This window comes from Pan troglodytes, chromosome 5 (assembly GCF_028858775.2).
Source record: "Pan troglodytes isolate AG18354 chromosome 5, NHGRI_mPanTro3-v2.0_pri, whole genome shotgun sequence".
Classification (NCBI taxonomy): Eukaryota; Metazoa; Chordata; class Mammalia; order Primates; family Hominidae; genus Pan; species Pan troglodytes.
In genome coordinates, this window is record NC_072403.2 from 31,959,561 (window position 1) to 31,979,693 (window position 20,133).

At 40.6% G+C, this 20,133-nt stretch overlaps 2 long non-coding RNA genes across 2 annotated transcripts; one reads left to right on the plus strand and one right to left on the minus strand.

Moving 5' to 3' along the window:
• LOC134810175 (uncharacterized) lies at window positions 1–7,450 on the plus strand. The gene is made up of 2 exons (XR_010157596.1): window positions 1–258; window positions 5,238–7,450. It is a non-coding gene; the product is annotated as an uncharacterized LOC134810175 (long non-coding RNA).
• Window positions 4,818–6,568, minus strand: LOC129144224 (uncharacterized). The gene is made up of 2 exons (XR_008548440.2): window positions 6,426–6,568; window positions 4,818–5,473 (listed from the first exon to the last, which is right to left on the minus strand). It is a non-coding gene; the product is annotated as an uncharacterized LOC129144224 (long non-coding RNA).
• Window positions 7,451–20,133: the final 12,683 nt, after the last annotated feature.

Consider the following 20,133-nt stretch of genomic DNA (forward strand, 5'->3'; position numbering starts at 1 on the left):
GCCCCCTACAGCTTGCAGTCGCCCTGCGCGCCTCCCCGCGAGGCTTGTTTTCTAGCGCCTCTGATGGGCCGAGGCCTGGTGTGAGCCTGGGGTCCGTTCTCACAGCTGGATCTGGGGTCTGAATGCCGCGCCCTCTGGAGAGCCACACATGGGTCTCCGCTGATGCTTCTCTCAATTTCCTCTAAGAGCGAGAGCTCCGGGAAAGGAGCCGATCCTGGTGGAAGACTACAGGTCTGAGTCCACTGGACGATAAACGAGGTGCGTTAAGAGACCGCGGGAGTGGGGAAATGGGGAAGTGAGGGTGGGGACTGGGCAATGGGGGCGGGGCGAGAGGTCTGGGGCTGGCGGGGACAGGGCTTAAGAGAGAGCCACCCCTCCTAGCCTTGAAGCTGTACCGAGCTTCCCTGTGATATTTTAAAATGCAAAAGTACAAAAATTGAAGTAATGGAACTATGCGTACGCACCTCCTAGATTTTTAAAGGTTAACGTGTGACTGTGTTTACTTCAGATGTTCCTGAAATAAATGAAAATGACCAGTTAAAATGAAGGAAGAACGCGCTTGCGTCCCTCCTAGAGGTCACTCTTCTGAGGATAGGTTGTATGCTCTCAGCGCCTCTTTTTATTAAAAGTATTAAGAAGTACTTTTCCAAATATTAGATGTAGTGTATCATATCATTTAAACGATTTTTTTTGTTTAAAATAGTCTTTTAAAAATAATCTTTTTTTTTATTTTTAGATTTTTTTGAGACAGAGTCTCGCTGTGTTGCTCAGGCTGGAGTGCAGTGGCGCCATCTCCCCTCACTGCAACCTCTGCCTCCCAGGTTCAAGTGATTCTCCTGCCTCAGACTCCCAAGTAGCTGGGATTAAAAGCGTGAGCCACCACACCCTACCAATTTTTGTATTTTAGTAGAGATGGGGTTTCACTATGTTGTCCAGGCTGGTCTTGAAATCATGACCTCCACTAATCCACCTACCTCGGCCTCCCAGAGTGCTGAGATTACAGGCATAAGCCACCGTGCCTGGCCACTTTAATCATTTTTGTTTTTGCATCTAGTCTAAGAAATTCTGCACTAAAATTCTGCACTATTTTCTTCTAAAATTTTAAAACATTTTCTATCTGTGTCTTTGTTAGATGTAGAAACTTTTGTGTATGATATGGGGTATAGCTATAATTTTATTTTTATTCCATATGAAAGCCAGTTTCTCAGCCCAGGTAATTGAATAGACCATCCTTTCTCCACCAACCCTTAAGGCTACTTCTACTCTATTGTGTTCATAGTAGTTTCTAGGCTTTCTGTTTTGTTGTACTGATTTCTTCACCTATTTTTGCATCAAGGCTCTCCTCTTGGGGAAATAAAACAATCCTGCCAACCAAAGACCCCTCTGGATCCTCAAACACGCCATCAGCATGGAAGGCTGCTATGGCATAGCCAGAGATAAATAGGATTCAGGCAGTGCTGTCCTTACATCGCAATCATTCAGGTAGTTAGCAGGAGCATCAATCAGTACAGATATCCAGAGCTGATGATCTTATTTGTATGAATGCCCAGTGCATATGGGATTGGAGGGGAGGGCTTGGAGTGGGATGAGGGGCTAGTGGGATCCAGAAAGGGGCTAGTCTTCAGGTCTTCCCTGGAGAGTATGTAATCTCTTATAACTAAGTGTTGATTTTTGTTTTGTTTGTACCTTCTTTAGATATTGAAGTATTCGCTAAGGCTTAACATGTAATATATTTAAATCTTCATATGAATACGTTTATCTGATAGATTTTGGTGAGACATAAACTATGAAACAAACAGAAAGATGGAACATGAGAAAGGGTCAAGGGTGGCCTTGGTTAGGGATGGCAGCTTTTACAACTATGAGCTAAGATAAAATTTAGAAGGTTTTCTTTTTATTTTAATTAATCATACCACTATTTTTCTCCTTTAATTTCCATATATAATGAGTTGATTGTAGTATTTTTATTGTGCTTAACTATTTTAAGATAATAGTTGTCTCTCCTCATTTTAGCAAATAATATATTTAATGAAAAATCAACTTTATTGAGGAATAATTTATACACAGTAAAATACACCTGTATTAATTATACAATTTGATGCGTTTTATATACCCAAACACTTACTACTGTAATCAAGTTACAGAACACTTCCGTCAACCTAGATAGTTTCCATTTGTAGTATCACCTGTGCCGCCTCTTCCATCCTCTTGGCCCCAGGCAGCCACTGATGTACTTTCCATAATTACAGCTTAGTTTTCCCATTCCTAAAATTTCATATGAATGGAATTTATATCATATGTATTTTTTATTTTCCTTCACATTTTTGAGATTCATCCATTTTGTGTATATATCAGTAGTTTATTCCCTTTTATTGCTTTATAATATTCCAAGATATAGATATATTGCAATTTTTTTTTTTTTTGAGACGGAGTTTCCATCTTGTTGCCCAGGCTGAAGTGCAATGGCATGGTCTTGGCTCACTGCAACCTCCGCCTCTTCGGTTCAAGCGATTCTCTTGCCTCAGCCTTCCGAGTAGCTGGGATTACAGGCGCCCGTGACCATGCCCAGCTAATTTTTTAGTAGAGATGGGGTTTCACCATGTTGGATGGGCTGGTCTCAAACTCCTGATCTCAGGTGATCCGTACATCTTGGCCTCCCAAAGTTCTGGGATTACAGGCATGAACCACTGCGTCTGGCCGATATATTACAATTTATTTACCCATTCACCTGTTGATGGACATGTGGGTTGTTTCCAGTTTATAGCATTGTGAAACAAAGCCAGTATGAGCATTTGTACATGTCATAGTATGGACATGTACATTTATCTGGAAGAAATGACCCAGAAATATTGCTGGGCTGTATAAGTGTTTAATTTTATGTTAGAAACAGCCAAACTTTTTTCAAAGTAGTTGTAACATTGTCCTCTTACATTCACAATATATGAGAGTAGTTTCCTCCACACCCTTGCTCACCCTGGGGATTGTCAGTCCTTTTAACATTAGCTATTCTGTTGAATGTGAAGTATCTCATTGTGGTTTTGACTTGCGTTTCCCTAGTAACTAATGATGTTTAAAATCTTTTCATGTGCATACTGGCCATTTGTATGTTTTCTTTTGTGAAATGTCTGTTGAAAACTTTTACTCTTTGTTTTGGCTTGTCGTCTTACTAAGTTATAAGGTTCCTTATATTTTCTAGGTGCGAGTCCTTTGTCAGATACATGTATTATAAATATTTTCTCTCAGCCTGTGATTTTTCTTTTTCTTTTCTATTTATTTATTTATTTATTTTTTAGGAAGAGTCTCACTTTGTCACCCAGGCTGGAGTGCAGTGGCACCATCTTGGCTCACTGCAACCTGTACCTCCCGGGTTCCAGTGATTCTCATGCCTCAGCCTCCTGCTTTTCATTTTATAATGTTTTTTGAAAAGCAAATTTTCACTTTTGATGAAATTTATCATTTTGTTATTTATGTTTTATAAACTATAAACCTGTTGTTTTGTTTTAAAGAAATCTTTGCTAATCCTAGGGTATTGATGATTTTCTCCTATTTTTTAAAGAAGTTTTATAATTTTAGCTTTTACATTTAAGTCTATGGTCTATTTTGAGTTAATTTTTGCATAAAGTTTGAGGTAAGGCTCCTGCTCCTCTCCCCCACACCGGATGTCTACTTGTTCAAGAAACATTTACTGAAAAGACGATTTTTTTACTTATTAAATAGCCTTGACACCTTTGTCAAAACCAGTTGTCCATAGATGTGTGACTCTATTTCTGGGTTCTCTATTTTGTTTCACTGATCTTTGTGTCTAACCTTATACCAATTCATTCTGAAATACTTTCCAGATTACTATAGCACTTTAATAAAATTTTGATTGAATAGTTTAAGCCCTCGGACTTTTTTCCTTTTAAGTATATCAACTTGGAGAGGATTGATTTATATTTGTGTTTCATTTTTTCATTTTTCAAAATTATGTTTCAAATTGACATAATAATTATATGTATATATGGGGTGCATAGTGATGTTCTTTTTTTTAAAAAATATTTATTTATGTATTTATTTATTTTTGAAACAGAGCCTTGCTCTGTTACCCAGGCTGGAGTGCAGTGGCACGATTTCGGCTCACTGCAACCTCCGCCTCCTGGGTTCAAGCAATTCTCTTGCCTCAGCCTCCTGAGTAGCTGGGATTACAGGCACATGCCACCACGCCTGGCTGATTTTTGTGTTTTTAGTAGAGATGGAGTTTCACCATGTTGGCCAGACTGGTCTCTAACTCCTGACCTCAAGTGATCTGCTTACCTTGGCCTCCCAAAGTGCTGGGATTACAGGTGTGAGCCACTGCGCCCAGCCCATAGTGTTATTTTTATACATACTGTGTATAGTGATCAGATCAGGGTAATTAATTAGAATATCCATTATTTCAAGCATTTCTCATTTCTTTGTGTTGGAAACATTCAATGTCCTCTTTTCTAGCTCTTTGAAAATATTTATTACTGTTAACTATTGCCATTCTGTAGTACAAATAGAACACTAGAACTGATTGCTCTTATCTAGCTGTAACTTATTTTAACGAATCTCTCTTTATCATCTCTTTCCCCTACCATTCCCAGCCTCTAGTAATCTCTGTTATACTTTTTACTTCAATGAGATAAACTTATTTACTTAGTTAGCTAGCTTCTGCATATAAGTGAGAACATGTGGTGTTTAACTTTCTGTTTCTGGCTTATTTCACTTAATGTAGTATCCTGCAATTCCATCCATGTTGCTACAAATGACAGGATTTCATCCTGTCATGAACAAACAAAAATTTGCCAAAACAAAAATTACCTTAGTTATCACATTTCTTTTATTGACATAATTCATAATCATCAGAATCATCTGACTTGTACATCATTGTATCAGCTGGTTTTATGCTCAAGATGTTGTATTGGTTCATTATTGTCTTAATATCCCAACCAACCCAATCTAGACATAAATGCTGGCCCCTGTGACATGGCCGGAAAGGGAGACAGGCCTGGGCCAGGCATAGTGATAGCAATGCACCTGTGTTTGAAGCTGTTAAATATTTGCTACAGTCGTATTCCTAGACTCAAAATTAGATTCTTGTTAAGTCCTACTTGTCAGTGTCTATGGCTGTGTGAGTTCTGGTTAGTAGAAGGTGGGCAAAAGTGATGTGTATTCTTCCATAACTGGTCCATAACCACCTACCACTCACAATACTCCATGCCTTTTTTTCTCTTCAGGCTCCTTGGATTAGAGACCATCCTGAGGACATCCTTGGGAGCCATGTGCTGAAGATGGCCAAGCCACAGGATGAAAGGAGCTGCATCTTTGAGTCACCACTGGAGAAAGGTCTCTCTAAATGGATTTGCAGAGACGTCTTCTCGAATACTCCCCTTCTAAGTTCCACTTGTAATCCACTTCTTTTATTCTCCCAGCAATCAATGTGGTTTGGGGAAATTCCAGAATCTCATAATACCTTGATCATGGGTAAATAAGGAAAGGACCTTTACATACATGTGATGCAAAGCAGATCAAAACAAGCAGAGCAGCCTAAGAGCAGCAAGACCCCAAAGGATAAGGGAAGTCCTGCAGAAGAGCAGAGCAGTGCTGCAAAGGCAGGCAGGTAAGGTAAGCAGACGGGGCCATCAGGATGGATCCTTTGGGCATGCCAGCATCCACCAGGGACTGGTAGAGCTATTTAGAGAAACTGATAAAAAGCTCTGCCAACTACAGTCACAAAAGATGGAGCTCAGAATGATGAGTAGATGCCTAAAACATCTCCATTTTGTTGATGAAGAAAGTAAAGTTTATAGAGCTTAGATTATTTGCTTTTGTACCTAGCACAGTACTTAGTTTATAGTAGATGCACAATAAGTATTTGTTTAATGAGTGAATGGGTCACTAGCCTAAGACCTTTAATATAACATGCTTAAACCTGCTACCAGGGATTGGGAACTCACCTATTTAGTAGTGAGTAGAGGGGTGTGGTACTGGTACTTAAGATAGATACATTGTGGTTGGGTATGGTGTGTTTTTGTTTTTGTTTTGAGACAGGTTCTCCCTCTGTTGCCCAGGCTGAGATGCAGTGGCATTATCATGGCTCACTGCAGCCTTAACCTCCCGGGGCTCAAGCGATCCTCCCACCTCAGCCTCTGAGTAGCTGGGACCACAGGTGTGCATCACCGTGCCTGGCTAATTTTGTTTTTTGTTTGTTTGTTTGTTTTGTAGGGACGGGATTTTGCCATGTTGCCCAGGTTGGTCTCGAACTCCTGGGCTCAAGCTACACCCGCCCGCCTCGGCCTCCCAAAGTTGTAGGATTAAGGTGTGAGCCACTGTGTCCAGCAGATATGATGTTTTTAAAAGTTTGAGAGTTAATATGCTCTCTGGTGTGCCCTAGGTCCCACTACTCCTATTGCCTTAAAACTCACGCAGTACACATTTGTCTTCCATGGGCTTCAGTTGTAAGAGAACCCTTTCTACTCTTTGCTGTTCACAAGTCTCCTTTTAAACAGAGCTTGTTCCCAATGCTGTTTTGTTTTGCTCTCTGCCATGTTCTTCCGGCCATCACCTACTGTGGGGAAAAGAGAGAGAGATCACATTGTTACTGTGTCTGTGTAGAAAGAAGTAGACATAGGAGACTCCATTTTGTTCTGTACTAAGAAAAATTCTTCTGCCTTGAGATGCTGTTAATCTGTAACCCTAGCCCCAACCCTGTGCTCCCTGAGACATATGCTGTGTCAACTCAGGGTTAAATGGATTAAGGGCTGTGCAAGATGTGCTTTGTTAAAGAAATGCTTGAAGGCAGCATGCTCGTTAAGAGTCATCTCCACTCCCTAATCTCAAGTACTCAGGGACACAAAACACTGCGGAAGGCCGCAGGGACCTCTGCCTAGGAAAGCCAGGTATTGTCCAAGGTTTCTCCCCATGTGATAGTCTGAAATGTGGCCTCGTGGGAAGGGAAAGACCTGACCGTCCCCCAGCCCGACACCCGTAAAGGGTCTGTGCTGAGGAGGATTAGTAAAAGAGGAAGGAACGCCTCTTTTGCAGTTGAGACAAGAGGAAGGCATCTGTCTCCTGCTCGTCCCTGGGCAATGGAATGTCTCAGTGTAAAACCCGATTGTATATTCCATCTACTGAGATAGGGGAAAACTGCCTTAGGGCTGGAGGTAGGACATGCGGGCAGCAATACTGCTCTTCAAGTCATTGAGATGTTTATGTGTATACATATCCAAAGCACAGCACTTAATTCTTTACCTTGTTTATGATGCAGAGACCTTTGTTCACGTGTTTACCGGCTGACCTTCTCTCCACTATTATCCTTTGACCCTGCCACATCCCCCTCTCCGAGAAACACCCAATAATGATCAATAAATACTAAGGGAACTCAGAGGCCGGTGGGCTCCTCCGTATGCTGAACACCAGTCCCCTGGACCCCTTTTTTTCTTTCTCTATACTTTGTCTCTGTGTCTCTTTCTTTTCCAAGTCTCTCGTTCCACCTAACGAGAAACACCCACAGGTGTGGAGGGGCAGCCCAACCCTTCAACCTACCTATCTTATCTCTTCCATTATCTATCCACATATGTCCTCTGTATTTTTTTGAGTTTTTAAACATTTATAAGCATAAGTCCTTAGGTAGCTATGCCACTTACATAATGAACTAGAAAAGGTAACCAAACAGAATAGGGTTGTACTCAGATATACCTTCTACAAGTTTGTGTTACACATATTTACACATATTTAAAAATATATACATATTATTATTGTGCTGTGTGGTTATTAGGCAAACTCAATAAGCAGTTCTTATAAAATATACTCAATGTAACTTTTATAAACTTACCATATTTTATAGTTATTCTGTTTTTATTAGCTGCTATAAACTACCTGGGTGTCTTGCATGAGTCATTTTATTGTAATGTTTTTGTATCTGTTGAATGAGGAGTTAGAAGGCATCATCTTTAAGGAGCTTTACAGGTACATGTCCAGGGCTCAATAATTTTATTATTATTGCCTGGACAGATAAAACCTAAGCAGGTGAAGGGGAAAGAATAAAAGTGCAGGGTGGAAGTTGCTTGAATGCTAACTGGGTCAACGTTCTCCCAGAAAACCCCTGTAAAAGAAACCTAAGAACCTACATCACCAGGAGACCATTGGGACCAGTTCCTCTGGAATCCCTGAGGCCAGATAATCAGCTGAAGCTTTACATTCTGTCCCTTTCTGGTCATGACTTTCTCCACAGTCTGCTTGGTGCCTCCTCCTCTGTGACTCTAAATTCTTAGGATCAACCCCTCTTGCATATGCACATCCGCAGTGCCTGTGGGATACAGTGTGGTGTGGGGAGGAAACTCTCTTCTGCCTTAATATTTTCCTGTGTGCCCCAGGCCTTGACGGAATCCTGTCTCTCCATAATGTTGCTTTTCGAGGAGATTGATTGATTGAGATGGCATCTCGCTTTGTCGCCCAGGCTGGAATGCAGTGGCGTGATCTCGGCTCACCAACCTCTACCTCCAAGGCTCAAGTGATTCTCCCACTTAAGTCTCTTGAGCAGCTGGGACTACAGGTGCATGCCACCACGCCTGACAAATTTTTTTATTTTTTGTAGAGATGAGGTTCCGCCATGTTGACCAGGCTGGTCTCAAACTCCTGGACTCAAGTGATCTGCCCACCTCGGCCTCCCAAAGTACTGGGATTACAGGCATGAGCCAATGTGCCTGTCCTGAGGAGTTTTCTTCTGGAATTCCTGCTGGGTTTTTGTAGTCAGTCCTCTCCCCATTTCCCACATTGGCTCTTGCAGACCTTCCTTTTCCCCATTTCTATTTGCTACCATGTCAGACATGACTTTTGCCATAGGATCTCTATCCTACTATAGAGGAAACCAAAGCCATCAGTAGAAATTTCACTAACATGGAATCAGATTTATAGAAGAAAAGGGGAGGAAAGTTTTGCCTTAACACCTGGAAGGGTTTCGTTTCTTTTAGTAGCTGGGAGACAGAAACATAAGAAAGTAGCTTAATAAGCTTTCTGCTGTTCAACTGATGATGTGTGAGCTGTCAGTAGTTCAAACTAGTCATTATCCTTATGAATTAATTATGTAATAACTTAAACAATGTCATAAACCTTCAAATCAGTTTAAGCCTAAATGTGTCATGTTTAATAACAAGAACAAGAAACATACGTTATGATGAAGAGCTCTTATATTTTCTTTGGATAAAAGTCAGTAGGCGGGGCGCGGTGGCTCACGCCTGTGATCCTAGCACTTTGGGAGGCTGAGGTGGGCAGATCATGAGGTCAGGAGATCGAGACCATCCTGGCTAACACGGTGAAACCCCGTCTCTACTAAAAATACAAAAAATTAGCTGGGCGTGGTGGCGGGCGCCTGTGGTCCCAGCTACTCGGGAGGTTGAGGCAGGAGAATGGCGTGAATCCGGGAGGCAGAGGTTGCAGTGAGCCGAGATTGTGCCACTGCATTCCAGCCTGGGCGACAGAGCAAGACTCCGTCTCAGAAAAAGAAAAAAAAAAAAAAGTCAGTAAAATTTAAGAGAAAAATGCATTTGCTTTGGGACTTTTAATATTTAGTCTACAAATCTAGCCACCATAGAAATCTGCTGATTAAATACGGGTTCTGTTAAAATGGAAACATGCATTTTGGGGGAAAAAAGAGGGAGTGTTTTAGTGATTTTGTTTTTTACACTTGTTTATAATAAAATTTTAAACAATCTTGAGGGGAACATTTTATTTCTACTTGTAACTGCATAAAGTTATGAGATAAAGTTACAAACTATATCACATATAGTTTGTAGCTTTATAAATTATGAAATTCTAACAGAATAAATATGCTAATATGATGAAAACATCATAAATTACATTAGAATATATTTTAATAAACCAATTCAGAAGGAGCCAATACCCAATTTCAAAATCATATTAATTGTAAAATTAATTAGGGCAGCCAAAATATTCTGGAATTCCTTCTAATAAAACAAATGAGTGTAAATACAGTCGTACCGACAAATCTGAAGAATTATGCAGCATAAAAAGTTATTATCCCAGCACTTTGGGAGGCCAAGGTGGGCAGATCATGAGGTCAGGAGTTGGAGACCAGCCTGACCAACATGGTGAAACCCCGTCTTTACTAAAAATACAAAAATTAGCCGGGCTTGGTGGTGCACACCTGTAATCCCAGCTGCTCAGGAGGCTAAGGCAGGAGAACTGCTTGAATCCAGGAGGTGGAAGTTGCAGTAAGCCAAGATCACGCCACTGCACTCCAGCCTGGGCGACAGAGTGTGACTCTGACTCAAAAAAAAAATAAATAAATAAAAATAAAAGTTTTAAAAAAGTGATTATTATGAACACAGAGTAATCTAGTAAAAATGGTTAAGTGAAAACAGCAAAATACAAAATTGAATATGTACTATAACAATATATGCAAAATATACTCAGATTTATAAAAATTAGAATGTAGAAAAGTAAATATAGCTCTTCATAAGTTTGTTCTGAAGTTTAAAAATATACATATTTTTGAATGGATAACTTTCTTTTTCTAAATGCTTACAGTAGAGCCCACGATGGTTGTTAAAAGCCCCCAGGTTCAGCCTTCTTTAATTGTGTGGTCAGCCTGCCATCAACCCGAGGCCTCCCTCTGCTGGGCAAATTTGGGAACACATTGAGAAATCCTTACACGTAATTCCTTCTCTTCATGTTCCTGGTGAGCATTTTTCCCACTGGGTTTCCATACTCTGCCCTCTTGAAGTCCTGCACCCTGACATTGCAGTGTCATTCCTCTTCTACTGAAGTCTACAACTATTAGCTTATTGTCTCTAGCAAGTCTCCCTTTAGCTACAAATATCATTCAGAGTTTTACCTTTCAGAAACTTTCTCCATGAGCATTCTGGAGTAGACTCTAGGTGCACTAGGTGCAGTTAGAAAAAGCTCTGATTGGTTGGTGGAGCTATAGGAGGAGAGACAATGGTGGGCTGGAGAAGGGTGTCTACATGGAGAGAAACTGACTGGAAACTCAGAGAGATGATGGGGATTAAAATAATCCTATTGAATCTGCACAAAAGTGTTTTATTATAATTGATCCTGAACTATGTAAAGGTAAGCTCCAGTGAGTAGTTACAGCCTGTCCCTAAGATGGACTCTTTCTTTTTGCTTTTATTTTTATTGTATTTATTTTATTGTATTTTTTTTTTCTAAAGACAGAGTCTTGCTGTGTTACCCAGGGTGGTCTCAAGTGGTCCTCCTGGCATCAAATGATCCTCCCACCTCAGCCTCCCAAAGCGCTAGGATTACAGGTGTGAGCTACCACACCCAAATGATTCTTTCTTTTCAAATACAGAGTTCAGCAGCAATTTTAAAGAAGTACTGAACTCTACTGCCTGGAAGATGGAATGGCCCTCACAATTCTTCCAGGCAAGCTCTGCACTCAGTGGTATGGACCACAAGGCAAGCCCATTAAGGGGTTAAATTACTGACAAATAATAATTTCTAAATATGAACATTTCAGGAGGAACTAAGATGGCTCCTTCTTGGAGAATAAGATGGCCGGCTTCTCTAGTTATCAGACTATCAGATGGGGAGGAAAGAGCCCCTCTGTCCCAGTGAGACCAGACCCGCCAGCGCCCAAGCTCTAAGGCTTTCTGATGAGCAAATGGGGTTTCCATCTTTCTAGCTTCAGGACTCGTAACTACTCAGATTATTTCCTTCAATCTGGATATTCAAGACAAGAACAGTTTATGGTGTTGCGAAGGCCCAGATTTAAATCACATATGCAAAGATACTGACATTCAGTGGAGGGTCACTTAGATTATATCCAGATGACTTTCCCTAAATTGATAGCTCAAATGGTAGTTGTGGATATTTTTGCTCTTAGTTACTTGCATAGTCACTTGCCAGAGGTAATAAAGTTTTAGTGTGGTTGTGGAAAATAATGGCCATATATTTAGGAACAAAATTTTAATGATGATTGAAAACTGAATTAGCTTTAACATGGGAATATGCTCAGGGGACATAGGACCACAGATCTCTGTTCCTTCCTATTGCCACTTCTTTCCTTTCCCTGGTAGCATGCTTCCATTACCCATTACGTCAAACACTGTTTCTGTGTCTCCGACTCCCTTGCATCATGGTCTTTTCATTATTCAGACACAGACACAGCTCGATTATGGGTAAACCTTTTTCTGTGGCTACAGAAGAGTTGAGCCTGGCTGAAGCATCGTTGAGCATGACTGAAGAAAAACACCTAACCTTGAATTTTTTGATCAATATAAATTTATATCCACAGATTTTACCTGACTGATCTTCATTGCCCACCAGTCCTACAAAGTTTGCCAGATTGGTTCTGTCTCCACTTTACATACTCAGCAAATACTTATTAAGCACACACTTTGTGTTAGGCTGAAGTGTAGATATTGACGAGGCACTGGTAAATGAGTAGAGGCTCTGCCCCCATGGGACCTGCATGCTATTTGGCAGCTCTTTCAGACATTCTCCTCTCTCAAAGCTTTGAGCCCCTCTAAACCCCTATAAGCACCTACTTTCAGCTGCTCCCTCACTCCCCCCTTCATGGGGGAAATAAAAGCCATCGTGGTAAAACGTCCACTGCCTAACAGAGCTATATTTACCATCTTTTCTTTAATTTTTATTTTTAATGGACACAGTTGTATATATTTATGGGGTACTATGTGATATTTTGATACATGTATAGATTGTGTAATGATCAAATCAGGAATTAGATCAGTTTTTTGTCTTTTTTTTAGTAAAAGATAATCTTTTATACTCTTTCGGTCCTGAAAGATGGAGGAGTGCCATATTAGGATTCCAACAGAAAAAGTTAAACCAAAAGAATATATGAAGGGCATATAATGAAGGGATATCTACAAAGTTGTGACAGGGCTAATGGGAAGAACAGGGTATATGAGGCAGCCCAAGATCAGCAACAGTAGTGATCCAATGTCACCCTGTGCTGGTTATGAAGATTTAGTCTCTTCTATCTTTTCCAATCCCGCTTTGCTAGCCACCTCCCCAAACCCTACCAATAGGAAGCACTGGAGGAAGACTAGAGGGCTGGAAGGATGTGAAAAGATTTCCCACTTTGTTTGTTGACATCCTCACAGAATGGGTTCTTCAACCTGGCAGTGGCAGTTGAATCCAGTAACAGCAGTTGGCTTCAGTTTGGAGATCTTCCATGCTCCTAAAATCAGCCTCATCATGCCTCTATCTACAGACATATCATCATCAGTGGTCCAGCCTCCGCTCCTCAGAGGTCCCAGTTCTGGGGATCTCTTCAAAGAATCTTTTCCTCGTTTTCCTAAACCTGGAGGTGGTAGTTGCTTTCTGTCATTACTATCTCTGATACTTTTGTTCCACTTTTCCATTTTCAGTCCTCTTATAACTAGTTAACAACCATTCCCATAAAATTCTTTGTTCAATTTCAGTGCAATTTCTAGCTCCCAGTTATACCCTGACAGACACACCTTTAAATCTGAAGAGGCAATGGGAGGGAACCTGTAACCAGAGCTAGGCCAGAGCTGGGACTGTGGAGGAAGAGCTGCCCACCGAGCAGGGGGGTGATGCAGGGAATAAGTACACTAATCTCTCTCTCCTTTGCCATCTACATTCCTGCTGGGCTGATCACTGGCCAAATCCAGCTGGTGCAAGAGGGCAGGGCTGCCCAGCTAATGCCATCTGTAGAAGCTGGGCTTCTGGGGCACAGAGCAAGTCAGAGACAGGCAGAACAGGGATGTGGGTTTGGACCAAACACTGAATAAACCAGATCAAGGATTCTTCTATCAAGACAAGTTTATATACTTGCAGCTTGATCCCATTGTTTCCCTTAGATAACTGTGCACTTGTTTTTGTCCGCCCTCTTTCCTGTGTCTACACTCTTCCCGTCTATTAATGTCTTATTCTATTTACACATAGCTCAGTCTTTTCCAATTAAAAAAAAAAAAAAGCTTTCCCTCTCCCAAATCTCCATGCAGCTGCTGACTTCTCTCTTCCAAAGCCACACTGTGGGAGAGTCAGTTACACCTCCTGCCTCTGTTCCTGACCTCTGACAGGTGCAACACACTATAGTGAGGCTTCTACCCTTGGTATTCCTCTGGCTCCATTATTTACAAGGTCACTAATGACTTCCTATTTCTAAATCCAGAGTGCCTTTTTAGTTATCTTCCTTGCCTTCTTGGCATCTCTAGATATCAATACTTGTCTCATTCTAACTTTTGTCTCTCCTTACAGCTCTTTCATTCATAATTCATTGTTATTCAGTTGGAGCCTTGATGGTGTTAGGGAGAAGCAGCATTCTGTAGTCAAAGTGTTAAGCCTCAGTTTATTAGCATGCCTGTATCTTGGGGCTGGGACTGTCACAAGTGTTTATAATGATACAACTCCTCCTCCTCCTCCTTCTCCTCCTCTTCCTCAAGTATTTATAATGATACAACTCCTCTTCCTCCTTCTCCTCCTCCTCAGACCTTTGCTCCTTTCCTGGCTGCACCATTTCCAATTTATTTTCATGAAGCTCTGATCCCTGTTGACTATTTTTCTTCCCTTAAGTGAGACAGAAAGCCTAGATGAGGCTGCAGTGGGAAGAATTACCTTCTCCCAGCTGGGATAAGACTCTGGCAAAATGTTTTCCCCTTGAGAGTAGGCCTTTGTTTTGACGAAGGTTCTGGGTGTATTTCATAATAATTCTTCTCTCCCTGCCAAAGCCACAAGAGGATCCTTCTCAGATCTTCACTGCAGGAACCTGGTGGGCTTTCTGATGCCCACAAAAGTGTGGGAGCTTCTCACTCTCATGGGCGTTCACAGTTGGCCTCCAGCTTTTTGTCAGAGTTACCATTTAAATGTTTTCAAACGTGATACTGTCTCAACTTCCAGGACATCACACACTCATGATTTTCTACTATCCTGACATTTGCAGTCTTTTTAGCAGATCTCCCTCCCTCTCCCTGCACCATGGGTATTGGTCATCTGAGGATCTGTCCCAGGCTTTCTACTCTTCATGCCCTTTGAGACAACACATGATCTGACCTGCCCTTTCAGGAAGAAATGTTCTATCTACCTACTTGCTCCAGTTAAAAACCCTAGTGTCATCTTTGACCCTTCTCATCCCTACATCTAATCTGTTGATTCTACCTCCTAATTTTCTCTCAAACGCATCTATTTTTCTTCAATTTCAGTGCTACTCTCTTGCTCTAATTGTACATCATCTTTTTTAGAATTACTGTGACATTTTCTTGCCTCCAGTTCTGCCTCAGTCCATCCACTTCACAGCTAAATTTTGGATGTACACTTCTGAACTATTACTGTAGCAAAAGTAATATGTAATAACTGTAATGCAGAAATATAAAATATGCAATATAAAAGAAATACATGTATAAATGATCCCAACACTAAGGAAACAATATTGATCAATAATTAAATAATTGGTGGATAGTGAATGACAACATATAGCAAAGTGTTCAGTAGGTTTTAAAAGCTGTGGTTTCAATAAATGCTCATGAAGCTTGTTCAGGGGCTTGAAAAATATGTAATTTGAATTTTTAAAGAAAAGGAATTTCAGATAAGAAAAAACACATAACATGAAACAATATCTGTGGTGGTTTCAGGGAGGTCATGTTCTCACATTCAGGTGCCAAGGCCACCGTACATCCGGACACTGAGGCCACGGACTTGGTCTGCAACCTCCATGACAGCCTTGTAGATTTGAAACCGAACTCCAAGGAGCAGTTGTGCTGTGAGTTCCAGAGTTTGGGGACAGAGGAAACACCATTCTTTGGAAGTCTAACTTCCTTAAGAGGTGTTCCTTAGACGTCTAGTGTCCGGTGTTATGGAGGTCCTTGTGCTCTGAGGAAGGAGCCCCTTCTTGATTGATGGAGCAAAATTTTTTTAAACAAGGAACTGTACCCGTATCTGGGCATGAAGCCAGAGAAATCCCTGAGGGCAGGGCCAAGGCTCTCAAAGATTTTCAGGGAGATTCCCAGCCTTTTTAAGTCTCGCCTATTCTTTTTTTTTTCTCTAACTGGCCATTTTGTATATATGGAGGTTATTGATTTTTTTTGCTTTTATATCCTGATATTTTAATAACTGTTCATTTTTTAGTTATTTGAATTATCTACATTGATTATTTGAATGTTCTTTTTTTTGTTTTTTTGAGACGAAGTCTCGCTCTGTCGCCCAGGGTGGGGTGCAGTGACAGGAACTTGGCTCACTGCAACCTCTGCCTCCTGGGTTCAAGCGATTCTCCTGCCTCAGTCTCCTGATTAGCTGGGATTACAGGTGCCCGCCACCACACCCAGCTAATTTTTGTATTTTTACTAGAGATGAGGTTTCACCATGTTGGCCAGTCTGGTCTCAAACTCCTGACCTCAGGTGATCCACCCACATCGGCCTCCCAAAGTGCTGGTATTACAGACATGAGCTACCGCACTTGGCCTTTGAATTTTCTACGTATCTGACTTCTACAAAGAAAACTATAATGTATTACTCAGATAACTTAAACAGGAAAACTAAATAATGGAGGAGTATATTTACAGTTGAAGCGGTCAATATTTTAAAGGTATTAATTGTCCCCAAACTGATCTACAAAACCATTGTAATCCTAATCAGATTCCCAGTAAGCTTTATTATAGAAATTGACAAACAGGGTTCAAATTTAATACACAAATCCAAGGGCCCAAAATAAACAAAACAAATCTGTTGCTTTATTAAATATCAAAACTGATAAAATGACAATAATCAGGGCAGTGTTGTCCAAAAATAGACAAACGAATGGAACAGGCTCAAACAAATATGGACATTGATTTACATCTAAAGTGGCACCATACAACAATGGTGAAAGGACTCTTGTAAATAAATGGCATGGGACAATTGTATATCCTTTTAAACAGAAAAAGAACAAAAAGGAAAAAAAAAGAAACTTGACCCCCTACTTCACACTATACACAAAAAACAATTCCAGGGGAACTAACATGAAAAGCAAAATAAAGTTAAACATGAAAAGCAAAATAAAGTATATGGTAAAAAATTTATCTTACCCAAAAAGAGGTCTAGCCTTTGCCCTCAGCTACTGGGAGATGAATTTTAGACCCTTGAAATGTTCTCCCTGATAAGTGTGTCTTTGTTTACCTGGAGGTTTTGATCACCACACAGTCAACAATGTGATTTATAATAGGAACTTTGAGCCTCACAGTATCAGCTCTACCTGTGGAGGTAGACTAAAAGATCGGCCATGTGAGCAGTCAACCATGGCAGGCCATTAAAACTGCACACTGAGGCTCGGGTGAAATACAGTTCTCTTGTATACAGTTTCTACATGGTTTTAGTTCCTGTGGTCTACTGCAGTCCAAAAATAATAAATGGTAAATTTCAGAAATAAACATTCACCTAACTTTTATACAGTATATTGTTAACAATTATTCTAATTTATTGTTATTAATCTCTTACTGTGCCTAATTTATAAATTAAGCCTTATCATAGCTATGTATGTATAGGAAAAAACAGCTATATAGAGTTCAGTACTATCCATGGTTTCAGACATCCACTGGAGGTCCTGGAACATATCTTTTGTGCATAAGTGGGGACTGCTCTGTACGTCATGTGTATTGTCACACATTAATGCTGGGAAAGTAATATTGTTCATATTACTGGGAGAGGACAACTGGAAGCTCATATTTGGAAATTGCCAGGATTGTGCCTATATTAGTTTCCTAGGGCTGCTGTAACAAAGAGCTAGAAGCTAGGGTGGCTTAAAACAACAAATATATTCTCTTGCAGTTCTGGAAGCTAGAAATCTGACATGAAGGTATCATTAGATCTATGCTTCCACTGAAGCCTGTAGGAAAATCCTTCCTTGACTCTTCCTAGCTTCTCGTACTTGCTGGCAACCTTTGACATTCCTTGACCTGTAGCTGCATAACCGCAGTCTCTGCCTGTGTGTGTCTGTCTTCACGTGACCACCTTAGAAGAATACTAGTTCTATTAAAAAATATATATATACTACTTCTTCTAAGTCACCAGCCCATCATACTGTACTATAACCTCATCTTAACTAATTGTATCTGCAACTATCCTATTTCCAAATAAGGCCACAATTCTGAGGTACTGGGAGTTGGGACTTTAAACATATCTTCTGGGGGCAAGGGAGATCTGCATACAATTCGATCCATAATACTGCCTTGTGTGTTTCTTTTCTCAGCTGATTTTAATCTGTATTCCTTGAGTTGTTTCCCCTTTTCAACTATTACAAACAATGAATTTTGCTTTGTATGTGTCTTGGTATATATGTGCACACATATCTGCTGTTTGTATACCTCAGAGTGGAATTGTTGGGTCAAATGTTAAAATCTTTTTAAAAGTAGTTGTATAATTTTACATTGCATTGGAATGACATAATAAGCTATATATCCTATAATAAATTGTAACCATGCGGCTAACAGCTTCAGCAAGTTCTGTGAGTCCTTTTAGCAAATTACTAACCTAAGGTTGATTGGGAACCACAGACCTCCCAACTTATAATTGGTGTTAGAAGTGAGGGTAGTCTTGAGAACTAATTTCACAAGAAGGTATTATAAAATAAGATCTTCATGACCTTGAAATAGAAAATGATTTTTTAAATAAGATACAAAAAAGGTTGTGCATAAAAGGACAGTGTGCTTAATTTGAGTACACTAAATTAATGACTTTGATGCATCATGAGATATCATTGGCTGGGTGCAGTGGTGGCTCACACCTCTAGTCCCAACACTTTGGGAGGCCAAGGTCGATGGACTGCTTGAGCCCAGGAGTTTGAGACCAACTTGGGCAACGGCACCATCTCTACAAAAAAATACAAAGATTAGCTGGGCATGGTGGCCTGCACATGTAGTCCCACCTACTAAGGAGGATAAGATGGGAAGATCGCTGGATCCTGGGAGGTGGAGGCTGCAGTGAGCTGTGATTGTGCCACTGCACTCCAGCCTCTGACAGAGTGAAGACAAGTTACAGAGGAAATACCTGCAACACATAAAATGGATAAAGGGTTCGTGAGCAAAATTTAAAAGCTTAAAACAGAAAAGACAGGCCAGGTTTGGTGGCTCACGCCTGTAATCTCAGCACTTTGGGAGGCCGAGGCAGGTGGATCACCTGAGGTCAGGAGTTTGAGATCAGCCTGGCCAACATGGTGAAACCCCGTCTCTATCAAAAATACAAAAATTAGCAGGGCACGGTGGTATGCACCTGTAGTCCCAGCTACTTGGGAGGAGGAGAATTTCTTGAACCCAGGAGGCGGAGGTTGCAGTGAGCTGAGACAGCGCCACTGCACTCCAACCCGGGTGACACAGCAAGAGTCCACTTCAAAAAAAAAAAAAAAAAAAAAAAGGACAAAAAGACAGCTATCTTAAACCAACAAGAAAAAACACAATCTTTTTGGACTAAATTGTGTTCCCCCAAAATTGATGTTGAAACTCTTAACACCCAATGTGCCTATATTTGGAGATAGGGATTTTGGGACTTTATGGAGATGATTAAGGTTAAATGAGGTCATAAGAGTAGGCCAGTAGTCTGATAGATCTGGTGTCCTTATAAGAAAAGGAAGAGACATGAGATCATTTTATGGGCATATGAAGAGGCCACATGAGGACACAAAAGGCGACTGCTGTGGTTTGAATATGAGATGACATCTCACACCTGCCATAACAGTAAGAAGGCCCCTGCCAGAGGTGGGCCCCTCGACCATAGGCTTTATAGCCACCAGAATTGTAAGAAATAAATCTGTATTCTTTATAAATTATTTGGTCTCTGGTATTCTGTTCAGCACCAAACAATCTAAGACAGCAACTATCTTCAGGTCAATAAGAGAGCCCTCACTAGAAACTGAATCTCTTGGCACCTCAATTTAGGATTTCTGGCCTGGCCTTTAGAACTGTGAGATAATAAATTCCTTTTGTTTAAGCTACCTAGTCTAGCATTTTTGTTATGGCAGCCCAAGTCGACTGATATACAATCCAATTAAGAAAAAATGGGCAAAAGATGTAAAATAAAACCATAATGAGATAATACTGCACATCTGCCACAATGGATAACATCTTCAAAAGACTAACAATTTTAATTGGAAAAAAAATATTGGGAAGTATATGGAAGAACAGGAAGTTCCAGCTAGAT